This window comes from Aquarana catesbeiana, linkage group LG04 (assembly GCF_042186555.1).
Source record: "Aquarana catesbeiana isolate 2022-GZ linkage group LG04, ASM4218655v1, whole genome shotgun sequence".
Lineage (NCBI taxonomy): Eukaryota > Metazoa > Chordata > Amphibia > Anura > Ranidae > Aquarana > Aquarana catesbeiana.
This window is the reverse complement of record NC_133327.1, coordinates 655,504,779-655,516,896: the sequence shown is the minus strand read 5'-3', so window position 1 is coordinate 655,516,896 and position 12,118 is coordinate 655,504,779. Positions and strand designations below refer to the sequence as shown.

The 12,118-nt window shown below is 42.5% G+C and overlaps 1 protein-coding gene across 1 annotated transcript in view; it reads left to right on the top strand.

The window, feature by feature from the left end:
- LOC141140930 (S1 RNA-binding domain-containing protein 1-like) overlaps positions 1 to 12,118 on the top strand; it is a 296,826-nt gene that overhangs the window by 89,593 nt on the left and 195,115 nt on the right. The gene's annotated exons all lie outside the window — the stretch shown is intronic.

The window sequence follows — 12,118 nt, the reverse complement described above, 5'->3', positions numbered from 1 at the left end:
ACAGATTCTCAATTGGATTTAGGTCTGGACTTTGACCGGGCCATTCTAACACAGGAATATGCTTTGATCTAAACTATTCCATTATAGCCCTGGCTGTATGTTTAGGGTCGTTGTCCTGTTGGAAGGTGAACCTCCACCCATACCTGAAGTCTTTTGCAGGTTTTCTTCTAAGATTGCCCTGTATTTGGCTCCATCCATCTTCTTATTAACTCTGACCAGCTTCCCTGTCCCTGCTGAAAAAAAGCATCCCCACAACATGATGCTGCCACCACCATGTTTCACAGTGGGGATGGTGTGTTCAGGGTGATGTGCAGTTTTAATTTTCCGCCACACATAACGTTTTGCTTTTAGGCCAAAAAGTAAAATTTTGGACTCATCTGACCAGAACACCTTCTTCCACATGTTTGCTGTGTCCTCCTACATGGCTTCTCACAAACATGATTTTTATGGCTTTCGTTCAACAACTCTTCTTGCCACTCTTCTATAAAGGTCAGATTTGTGAAGTGCACCACTAATAGTTGTCCTGTGGACAGATTCTCCCACCTGAGCTGTGGATCTCTGCAGCTCCTCCAGAGTTTCCATTTGTCTCTTGGCTGATTCTCTGATTAATGTTCTCCTTGCCCGGCCTGTCAGTTTAGGTGGACGGCCATGTCTTGGTAGGTTTGCCGTTGTGTCATACTCTTTCCATTTTCGGATGATGGATTTAACAGTGCTCCATGAGATGTTCAAAGTTTGGTATATTTTTTTAGAACCTGCCAACGTTATCCCTGACCTGTCTGGTGTGTTCTTTCGCCTTCATGATGCCGTTTGTTCAATAAGGTTCTCTAAAAAACCTCTGAGGGCTTGACAGAACAGCTGTATTTATACTGAGATTAAATTACACACAGGTGGACTCTATTTACTAATTAGGTGACTTCTGAAGGCAATGGGTTCCACTAGATTTTAGTTAGGGGTATCAAAGAGAAGGGGGGCTGAATAAAAATGCGCGCCACACTTTTCAGATCTTTATTTGTAAAAAAAAAATGAAAACCATTTATAATTTTCCTTCCACTTCACAATTATGTGCCACTCTTGTGCCAGATCTTTACTAAAAGCAGCACACTTTACACACATTGCACATAGTTAGGCACATTTTTAACCCCTTGATCACCCTAGATGTTAACCATTTCCATCCTGTGTCATTAGTACAATGGCAGTGGTATAGTATTATCACTGATCACTGTATTAATGCCACTGGTGATGTCAGTGGCAGTCGGTTCCCCCCACTCGTCAGTGTCAGGTTGACCACCGCAGTCCCATTATAAGTCACTGATCGCTGCCATTAGTAGTATAAAAAAAATAAAAATTCTAGTATATATATCATAGTTTGTAGGCGTTATAACTTTCATGCAAACCAATCATTATACACTTATTGGGAATTTGTTTATCAAAAACACGTAACGAAATATATTTTTGGCCATAATTTATGAAGAAATTCGATTTTTTTTTTTTTTTTTTCATTTTTTATTGGATAGGTTTTATAGCAGAAAGTAAAAAATGTATATTTTTTCAAACACGTGTCTTTTTTTCGTTTTTATTGCACAAAATAAAAAACCCAGTGGTGATTAAATACCACCAAAATAAAATGGTTAAACTAAGCATTTGATAAAAGAATGATTCGTTAATAATTAGACAGATAGAAGTGACCACCACTGCAATCAGAATGGTTTATTAATTAGTAAAACTGGGTATACACCAAGTGTTTTTTTTTTTTCTCCAACTAGTGGTTTGAATGGTTTTCCCACCTCCAGACAAGCAATGTTGAAGTAGGAATTTCCTCCGCTGCGCTATTGTATTCTGACAGCGTGAGCTCCCCCTTTCAGAATACGCATCTAGTGCTTACCCCTGCAGGAGCCGTTGGATATGATGGGTTCTCTGTTTTGCCACAATTCTTTAGGCTACTCGGTCTCCACTGACACTCCTGTGTAACTTAAAGAGGAGTTCCACTGGTTGTTAAGTTTATTAAAAGTCAGCAGCTACAAAAAGTGTAGCTGTTGACTTTTAATAAAAACACAGTCACCGGTCCAGCGATGCGGCCGCCCGATGCCTCGCTCCTCTCCTCAGCCCCAGGGGTGAATTGCCCCCTTAATGACCAGGCCATTTTTTGTGATTTGGCACTGAGTTACTTTAACTGACAATTGCGCAATCAGTGATTTTTAGCGGGACTGCGACATTGCGTGGGACAAATGGAACACTGAGTGACACTTTTTGGGGACCAGTGACACTAATACAGCGATCAGTGCTAAAAAAATGCACTGATCACTGTATAAATGACACTGGCAGGGAAGTGGTTAACATCGGGGGCGATCAAAGGGTTAAGTGTTCCCTCAGTGTGTTTACTAACTGTGTGGGGGATTGACTGACAGAACACAGAGATCACTGTTCCTGATTACTAGGAACAGACAATCTCAGTGTACTTCCCTGTCAGAACGGGGATCCGTCTTGTTTACATAGGCAGATCCCCATTCTGCCTCTCTGTAGATCAATCCTGGGAGCCTGGCGGACATCGGGTACACCGGATCCACTCATTGTCTTCCCCTTATGCAGCGGGCGCGTGCCCACAGTATCTATTACACAAAACGACATACAGGTACGTTGTTTTGCGCAATAGAGCCGCCCTGCCGCAGTATATATGCGATGGGCGGTCTTTAAGTGGTTCCTGTTACTAAACCCACAACAGTAAAATCAGTCTGTATATGCAGTAAAGCATGCTTGTTATACTCACTGTGGAACCTAAGGGGTTAATCCTCTGCATTGTGTAAAAAGGCTGTTTGATCCTGTCTTCTCGGATCCATCCTCCTTCCACTGACACCTAATAATTTCCTCATAACACAGAGTCTATGGAGTCAGGCTGCACATGCTCAGTTTGGTGTGTATTGCTAGAGAGGTTGCATGTGATCAGCACAAGGCCAATCAGCATTGTCCAGAGGGTCAGGGGTCTTGCAGCCTCATAGCACAGTCGGAAAACTCCTCCTACAAGTTTTAACCGGTACTTGGCTGGGCACTGATAGAAGTCACAAGACTGCTATATACTGCTGGTGAGAAAAGGTATTTAGCAGTTTAGATTTACTAAACTTATTGAATTTCCATGTTCTGTGTACTGTGGGAGACCAGATATAGTGAATGCAGGCTCCTGGGTTTAGTAATAATTTAAATGTTAGTATGTTACCACTTTATATTCATACACAGAAAATAGGCCACAAGCAACTTGGTGGCAGAATAATTAGATGAATTATTGCAATGCAGTTAAACAATGCATGAATCAATAAACAGTTAAACATGTTTAATCACTTCCCGACCGCCACACGACTATGTACGTCCTAAGTTTGAACGGGGATATCGTTATGGCAGCAGCTAGCTGCCATAACCCCGGTATCCCCGTTTTCGTGCGGCGGCCGGCTTTCAGATAAAAGTGGTCCCTGCGGCGGATTCGCCGCGAGATCACTTTTATTGGTGGCGGGAGAGGCGCCCCCCCTCCCGCCGTGATCCGGTGCCCTCCGCCGCTTGTCGGAGCCGTCGGTAGCGGCGGAGGCGATCGCGTCCTGTGCCGTGGTGTGTCTGGAGACGAGTGAGGCCAAGATGGCGCTCACTCGTCTCCATGACACTGCTGGGCGGAAGCAACGTCAAAACGTCACTTCCGTCCACGCTTCTTAAAGGCATATTTTTTCAAATGTCATTTTTCTAAATGACTTTTTTTTTATTGCATTTTAGTGTAAATATGAGATCTGAGGTCTTTTTGACCCCAGATCTCATATTTAAGAGGTCCTGCCATGCTTTTTTCTATTACAAGGGATGTTTACATTCCTTGTAATAGGAATAAAAGTGACACAATTTTTTTTTTTTTTTTTAAATATTGTAAAATAAATAATAAAAATAAAAAAAAAAAAATTTTAAAACCCCCCTGTCCCGACGAGCTCGCGCGCAGAAGCGACCGCATACGCGAGTAGCGCCCGCATATGAAAAAGGTGGTCAAACCACACATGTGAGGTATCGCCGCGACCGGTAGAGCGAGAGCAATAATTCTAGCCCTAGACCTCCTCTGTAGCGCAAACTATGCAACCTGTAGAATTTTTTAAACGTCGCCTATGGAGATTTTTGAGGGTAAAAGTTTGACGCCATTCCACGAGCGGGCGCAATTTTCAAGCATGACATGTTGGGTATCAATTTACTTGGCGTAACATTATATTTCACATTATAAAAAAAAATTGGGATAACCTTACTGTTGTTTTATTTTTTTATTCAAAAAAGTGAATTTTTTCCAAAAAAAGTGCGCTTATAAGACCGCTGCGCAAATACGGTGCAAAAAAAAGTATTGCAATGACCGCCATTGTATTCTCTAGGGTGTTAGAAGAAAAACCATATATAATGTTTGGGGGTTCTAAGTGATTTTCTAGCAGAAAAACCTGTTTTAAACATGTAAACACCTAAAATCCTAAACGAGGCTGGTCCTTAAGTGGTTAAGGATGCTGTGCTAGATAATGAGCTCTAACCCCTATGGTAGCAATTAACTGAACCGTAGTGACACTAAACCAAATTATAACTGGTGTAAACAGGGTTAGACGTATTGACATCAACTAACCCAAAAATAAAGTGCTTTTGCACACTACATGTAAGGCCCCAATAGTGGGTAGGTGTATGTGTTCCTGACAAAAGGGGTACCCCTGGAGGTGGCTGCTAGTACCTGACGCGTAATTGTCAGTGTAAAGCCTAGTACGCATGGACCAAATGTTGGGCGGCGTCGGCCAGCTCAATAGAAACTGTCAGATATTCTGCTCTTTTTTACTACAGTTGGTCCGACTAAAACTGGCCATTCGGCTGGCTTCTGTCGAAAGAGCATGACCGAAAAAGGTCTGCCGAACAGGTCCCATTGGCTGAAAACGCTGACAAGCCCTTTTGTCAGAACACAATAGAACTGCAGGGGAGATTGCTGTACCAACGTTGGATAGTTAATATGGTGGGTCCTCCTGAGCTGCCAGTTTTTTTTTTCGTTCAGCCCTGCTGCGTTGAACAAAAAAAAAAAAATTAAACTTTAGCCAGCTTTCATCGGGGCCCTTCTGTAAGGTGGTGCAGGGTTAGCTGTCCCTTTTAAGAGTATATAATGTATAGCTGATGGGCTGCTAAACTAGGAGCAGTTTCTATTATTCTATTCTATTAACTGTGTCAATGTTGAGATAAGCATAGATCAGTGATGGCAAACCTTGGCACCCCAGATGTTTTGGAACTACATTTCCCATGATGCTCTTGCACTCTGCAGTGTTGTTGAGCATCATGGGAAATGTATTTCCAAAACATCTGGGGTGCCAAGGTTCGCCACCATTGGCATACATGGTTCAGCTCACCCTTCTTGGTACACAGGAACCTGGTCCAGATCACTTGGTGGTTTGCTGTCCTCAGGTACACTGGATCCGCTGGCTACTAATGCTTTGGAGATGCCCCTGATTCTGGAAAGCCAATTCACTTAATGGCCTTCCCCATCCATCCCCCAAAGCTTTTCCATATTTCCAGAATCTGTTGTATTTACATTCTCATGGTCAAGAAAACTGTTCTGAAACGCATAGCTGTGCGAGTTGTTATTGACAGCAAGTAGTTCGTCGGGGGGAAGTGGCTGTCAACGACCACCTGAATGTAAAGGGATTCCAGTAAAGAACATGGTGTTGGGTTAGAAGAGTCAGTGGTTTATACAAGGTTTTATAATACATTAAAATAGCGTTCGTTATAGGTTAAATATAATGTTTTCTTGAAGACAGGTTCACTATAATAATCATAATAATAATAATAAAAAATTTATAAATATCTGCACTTTAGATATAACTTTACCGCATAGATATTTCCTTCTTTAGAGTAGAATTCACAGGCACATCCACTATTCAGCCAGTATATTACATTTATAACGCTGACAAATAGAAGAAGCAGTAAAATGTCTGAGTACATTGTCTTGCTGATAATTAGAAATAGGTTAATTTGCAGGGCTATACATAAAAGTGCAGTAATAATTACATCTCAGGTAATTACCGTTTTTCATGGCAATACCTATCAAAGTGCGTCGCTGGAGGGATAATTGGAGAGAGGTTAATTGATCAATTATATGTTAATTGTATTGACATGTAGCTTTCTTGGATGAATCCCCGGTAATTGTGTTTGCCTAGCAAGGTCGTGAAAAACTAGGTCGTTTTCACAATTTACTTTTTTTGTTTAAAATGGTGTGGAGGTAATTATTTCTGTTGCTACTTTGTGAAAATGTCTTTATTATTTAACAAAGCACAGGGGGATGCCTTAGACCAGGAGTGACAAACTCAATTTCATCATGGGTCGCTTCAGCATTATGATTGTCCTCAAAAGGGCCGGTTGTATCTGTAAGATTAGATGTCCAGCGCATCTCCTCCTCTTACATTAGATGTCAAGAACCACCCCACCATCAGAAGTTGAGTCCCCTACTCTCCCTAACATCACAGTGCACCCCCTTTCCTTATGCTGCTTCTGGGAAGAAGCTGGATGCATTGCTTGAAAGCAGAAGGTGGGGGTCTGGAGGTGGACCAGAGGAGGGCTGGAGCTCTCCTGCAGCTGCTGGAGAGGTGTGAGGGCCACATGAAATGGCCTGGAGGGCCAGATTCGGCCCGCGGGCCTTGTGTTTGACACCTGTGCCTTAGACAATTGAAGATGGTTGGATATGTAGGCACAGTCAGACCATCCATGGCCAGCTATCTTTGTGTGTGACCCTTAGCACACGTGGTCACCTTACATTTTCGGGGAGAGGTGTGCCGTACACACTGGCTTCTTGCCAAAAAACAAATGGTGTTCTCACATTTTTCTAAAACCTCCAATTTTTTCTCACCAGAGAACCTCAAACTAGAGGTGTCTGAGGGTGCCCCATAGACATTACATTTTTACCGGACCTGGCTGTTTTTTGGCAAGATTGAAAGACTTCTGATATTTGTCATTTAATATCTATGGGCATCTTAAAGCACTATTAAACCAAAAAACAAAAATGTAATCTAGTGCAGCTCCTTTAGATGTGTTGATTGCTTGATTGTTTAGCACCAGTATCATCACATGAGGCAAGGAGAGAAACTTCAACCCTGTCTAAGGCTTGCCATACACGTGCAAATTTTTTTCCTGCAACAAAAAGAAATTTGCACGATTCCCCCATTAACACAGACAGTGCCGACAGGCAATATAGTAGCCGCTAGCGAGAATCGCAAGAGAATCTGGCAGGCTGGTTGCACCCAAGTTGATCGATTGATCAACTTGGTACATTCAGCCTGCTCATTATTGGTTCAAATCTCAGCCAGTCCCCGCTGAGCCGGCCAAGGTTTGAACCGTGTATGGACGGCCTAAACCAAAAAGTCAGACTTCTGGTCTTTGTTCCCTATGGCTAAACTCAGCTGCAGAGCAGTGAGGGTAAACTGATCATTGGCTTCTGGAGGGGCAAACATTAAAGTGAACCTGTTGCTTTATGCTGCATGGTATCTTTTCATGTGACAACACTGAAGAAATGACAATGTGAGTGTACAGCTTGTATAACATTGTAAATTTGCTGTCCCCTCAAAATAACTCAACACACAGCCATTATTGTCTAAACCGCTGACAACAAAAGTGAGTTCACCCCTAAGTGAAAATGTCCAAATTGGGCCCAACTATTCACTTTCCCACCCCGGTGTCATGTGACTCGTTAGTGTTACAAGGTCTCAGGTGTGAATGGGGAGCAGGTGTGTTAAATTTGGTGTTATCGTTCTCACTCTCTCATACTGGTCACTGGAAATTCAACATGGCACCTCATGGCAAAGAACTCTCTGAGAATCTGAAAAAGAATTGTTGCTCTACATAAAGATGGCCTAGGCTATAAGAAGATTGGCAAGACCCTGAAACTGAGCTGCAGCATGGTGGCCAAGACCATAGAGCAGTTTAACAGGACAGGTTCCACTCAGAACAGGCCTCACCATGATCGACCAAAGAAGTTGAGTGCACGTGCTCAGCGTCATATCCAGAGGTTGTCTTTGGGAAATAGACGTATGAGTGCTGACAGCATTGCTGCAGAGGTTGAAGGGGTGGGGGGTCAGCCTGTCAGTGCTCAGACCATACGCCGCATACTGCATCAAATTGGTCTGCATGGCTGTCGTCCCAGAAGGAAGCCTCTTCTAAAGATGATGCACAAGAAAGCCCACAGTTTGCTGAAGACAAGCAGACTAAGGACATGGATTACTGGAATCATGTCCTGTGGTCTGAGGAGACCAAGATAAACTTATTTGGTTCAGATGGGATCAAGTGTGTGTGATGGCAGCCAGGTGAGGAGTACAAAGACAAGTGTGTCTTGCCTTCAGTCAAGCATGGTGGTGGGAGTGTCATGATCTGGGGCTGCATGAGTGCTGTCGGCACTGGGGAGCTACAGTTCATTGAGGGAACCAAGAATGCCAACATGTACTGTGACATACTGAAGTAGCAGAGCATGATCCCCTCCCTTTGGAGACTGGCCCACCAGCAGTATTCCGACATAACGACCCCAAACACACCTCCTAGATGACCACTGACTTGCTAAAGAATCTGAGGGTAAAGGTGATGGACTGGCCAAACTGGTCTCCAGACCTAAACCCTATTGAGCATCTGTGGGGCATCCTCAAACGGAAGATGGAGGAGCGCAAAGTCTCTAACATCCACCAGCTCAGTGATGTCGTCATGGAGGAGTGGAAGAGAACTCCAGTGGCAACCTGTGAAGCTCTGGTGAACTCCATGCCCAAGAGGATTAAGGCAGTGCTGGAAAATAATGGTGGTCGAATCAAAATATTGTCAATTTGGGCCCAATTTGGACATTTTCACTTAGAGGTGTACTCATTTTTGTTGCCAGTGGTTTAGACATTAATGGTTGTGTGTTGAGTTATTTTGAGGGGACAGCAAATTTACACTGTTATACAAGCTGTACACCCACTACTTTACATTGTAGCAAAGTGTCATTTCTTCAGTGTTGTCACATGAAAAGATAGATTAAAATATGTACAAAAATCTGAGGGGTGTACTCACTTTTGTGAGATACTGTGTGTGTGTATGTGTGTATATATATATATATATATATATAATGTGTGTATGTGTGTATATATATATATATTTTATACCTACCTATTTTTTAACCCGGTCCAGTCATGTGATTGGTAGCTGCAGGAGAGAGAAAAGATCATAAAAGACAGCTAGGACATGGGAGACATTGATGTCACGGCTCCTGGAATTCACAGCCGTTGTCGAGTGCTCCCTTAAGCCAGCCATAGATGAAGTGATTTTCTTTCCTGCAACCACAGGCTGCAGAAAAGAAAATTGCTCAGATCCCTCCCACGGAGCCATTGTGTTCTCCCGCCATGGGGTCGCTTGAAGCCACCCAATGGCTCTGTGGGAAGGGATTCAAGTTATTTTCTTTCCTGCAACCCGTAAAAAAATCAGCAACCCCAGAAAATCACTCTCTCTATGGCCGGCTTAAGGGTGTACTCGACAGCGGCTGTAACAGCTGCTAGCAATAATCGCATGTAAAATCCGACAGGCTGGTTGTACTGAAGTTGATCAATCAACTTGGGTACATTCAGCCTGCCCATACATGGTTCAAATCTCGGCTGGTTCAGCAGGAAGGGGCTGAGATGCGAACTGTCTATGGCCGGCTTTACACAGACATGGCTGGACCGGTTTCAAAATCAGTTAGTGCGCAGATCTTTTCTACAAAGGATGGGTAGGAGGAGGGGGGAGGGGACTTTTTTAAAAACAGTTTGGGTTAGGCTCTTTTTCCACTATAAGTAGAGCAGGTATTTATTGAGTATACGCTTTTACTGTTTATTATGATTTTATGCAGTTTATTATTCAACCTTTACACTACACTCCATCACTATTTGTGGCTGCAGACTTTTAACTCGCTCCTTGTTTCATATCAAGTGCAAATCAAGTATACGTCATAGCTGTGCCAGTACAGATACTCTTTGTTTAATAACTTACGACCAGCTCTCTCCACCCAAACGACGCGCTATACATCATTGTATTGTACAGTACAGAATTTTCATTTGTGTTCTGTACTTATGCAAATTAACCACTTAAGGACCGATCCTCTTTTTGAGATTTGTTGTTTACAAGTTAAAAACAGGTTTTTTTTGCTAGAAAATTACTTAGAACCCCTGAAAACGATACTTTTTTTTCCCCTAACACCCTAGAGAATAAAATGGCGGTCGTTGCAATACTTTCTGTCGCACCGTATTTGCGCTGCAGTCTTACAAGCGCACTTTTTTTTTGGAAAAAATACCATTTTGAATTAAAAAATAAGACAACAGTAAAGTTAGCCCAATTTTTTTTATAGTGTGAAAGATAATGTTATGCTGAGTAAATTGATACCCAACATGTCACACTTCAAAATTGCGCCCGCTCGTGGAATGGCGACAAACTTTTGATAAAAGTGATCTTGCGACGAATCCGCCGCAGAGACCACTATTATCGTAAACCAACCAGACTGCCGGCCAAAGAAGAGGATACCGGGGTTATGGTAGCTAGCTGCTGCCATAACAACCATATTCCTCTTCAAAGTTAGGTCGTATATCGGCGTGCGGCAGTCCGTAAATGGTTAACACAAAGTTATTGAGCTGAAGCTTTGTGTTTATATCTTTTTTCACAATACAGTACAGTAGTTAAGAATTCTTATAATATTGATTACTTGTGGCTCCTCGTATAACAACCAATTCGTAGAACGCCCTGGTCGTTGGAACGGAATCTGGTCGTTAAGTGAACAGAGCCTGAAATGTATTCTTATAACTGTACAAAATGTTAGTCTTTAGATTCACCACAAGGGCTTAGACCAACATCTCTAAACACGTCTAAATACATTTGTAGATTGGCCTCCCAATCTGGGGATCCTCAGCACAGTCCTGGACTCTCTCTTTGCGTCCACGGCGGCTACTGAAGCTCCATTTAGCTCCCAATGAGCCCCTGTCCCCTGTGCCACCCTTGTTTTCTTTCAACACCCTTAATAACTTGTGTGCAATTCTACTGTTCAGATGGAACATTGCTTCCACAATAGTGGTGATGCAGATATTGACAAAAGGAAACAATGTGTAGGAGTTTTTAACCACTTCAGCCCCGGAAGATTTACCCCCTTAATGACCAGGCCATATTCTGCGCTGCGGCACTGCGTTATTTTAACTGACAATTGCGCAGTCGTGCGACACTGTACATAAAATACAATTGATGTCCTTTTTTTTCACCCAAATAGAGCTTTCTTTTGGTGGTATTTGATCACCTCTGCGGTTTTTATTTTTTGCACTATAAACAACAAAAGAGGGGCAATTTTGAAAAAAAAACAAACTTTTTTTTATGCTATAAAACACATCCAATAAAAAAATGACGACACTGGAAGGGAATGGGGTTAACATAAGGAGTGATTAAAGGGTTAAATGTGTTAACTGGCAGTGCTTGCTAACGGTGTGGGGGATGCTCTGACTGGGGGAAGAGAGAGATCAGTGTTCCTGCTTAGCAGAAACACAAGATCTCTATCGTCTCCCCTGTCAGAATGGCAATCTTCCTTGTTTACATAGGCAGACCGCCGTTCTGCCTTTCTCTGGAACGATCGCGGGTGGCCGGCGGAGATTGGTCCGCTGGTCCCACTGATTTGCTTCCTCTTTGTCCAATCATAGGCTAATTGCACAAAACAACATACAGGTACGTGATTAAAGTTTAAATAATTTAAATACCTAAACTAAAAAACATCAGTATACTGATGCATTTTATCAGTTGACTTTATCAAAGGTCTTTTATTTTATTTTATTTTAGTCTTTTATTTAGTCAACTGACGAAACGCGTCAGTGGGCACTGGGAGTTGCAGTGTCCTTCAGAAAGCCATGTCCAGGGCTGTGCTGGGGATCCCAAGAATAGGATGCTTATCTACCAAACTGTTTAGGCCAACACAAATGTAGGCTTAAGTGCTTGCTGTAAGTGCAGTGGACGATAAGCAAAATGAATTTTTTTTTTTTTTTTAATAAATACAATAATTATGAAGCTAAATAACCATGTTCGTACATTAAACTGTTATACATATATCTTTATATATAATCCCTTGCCCTATAACAAT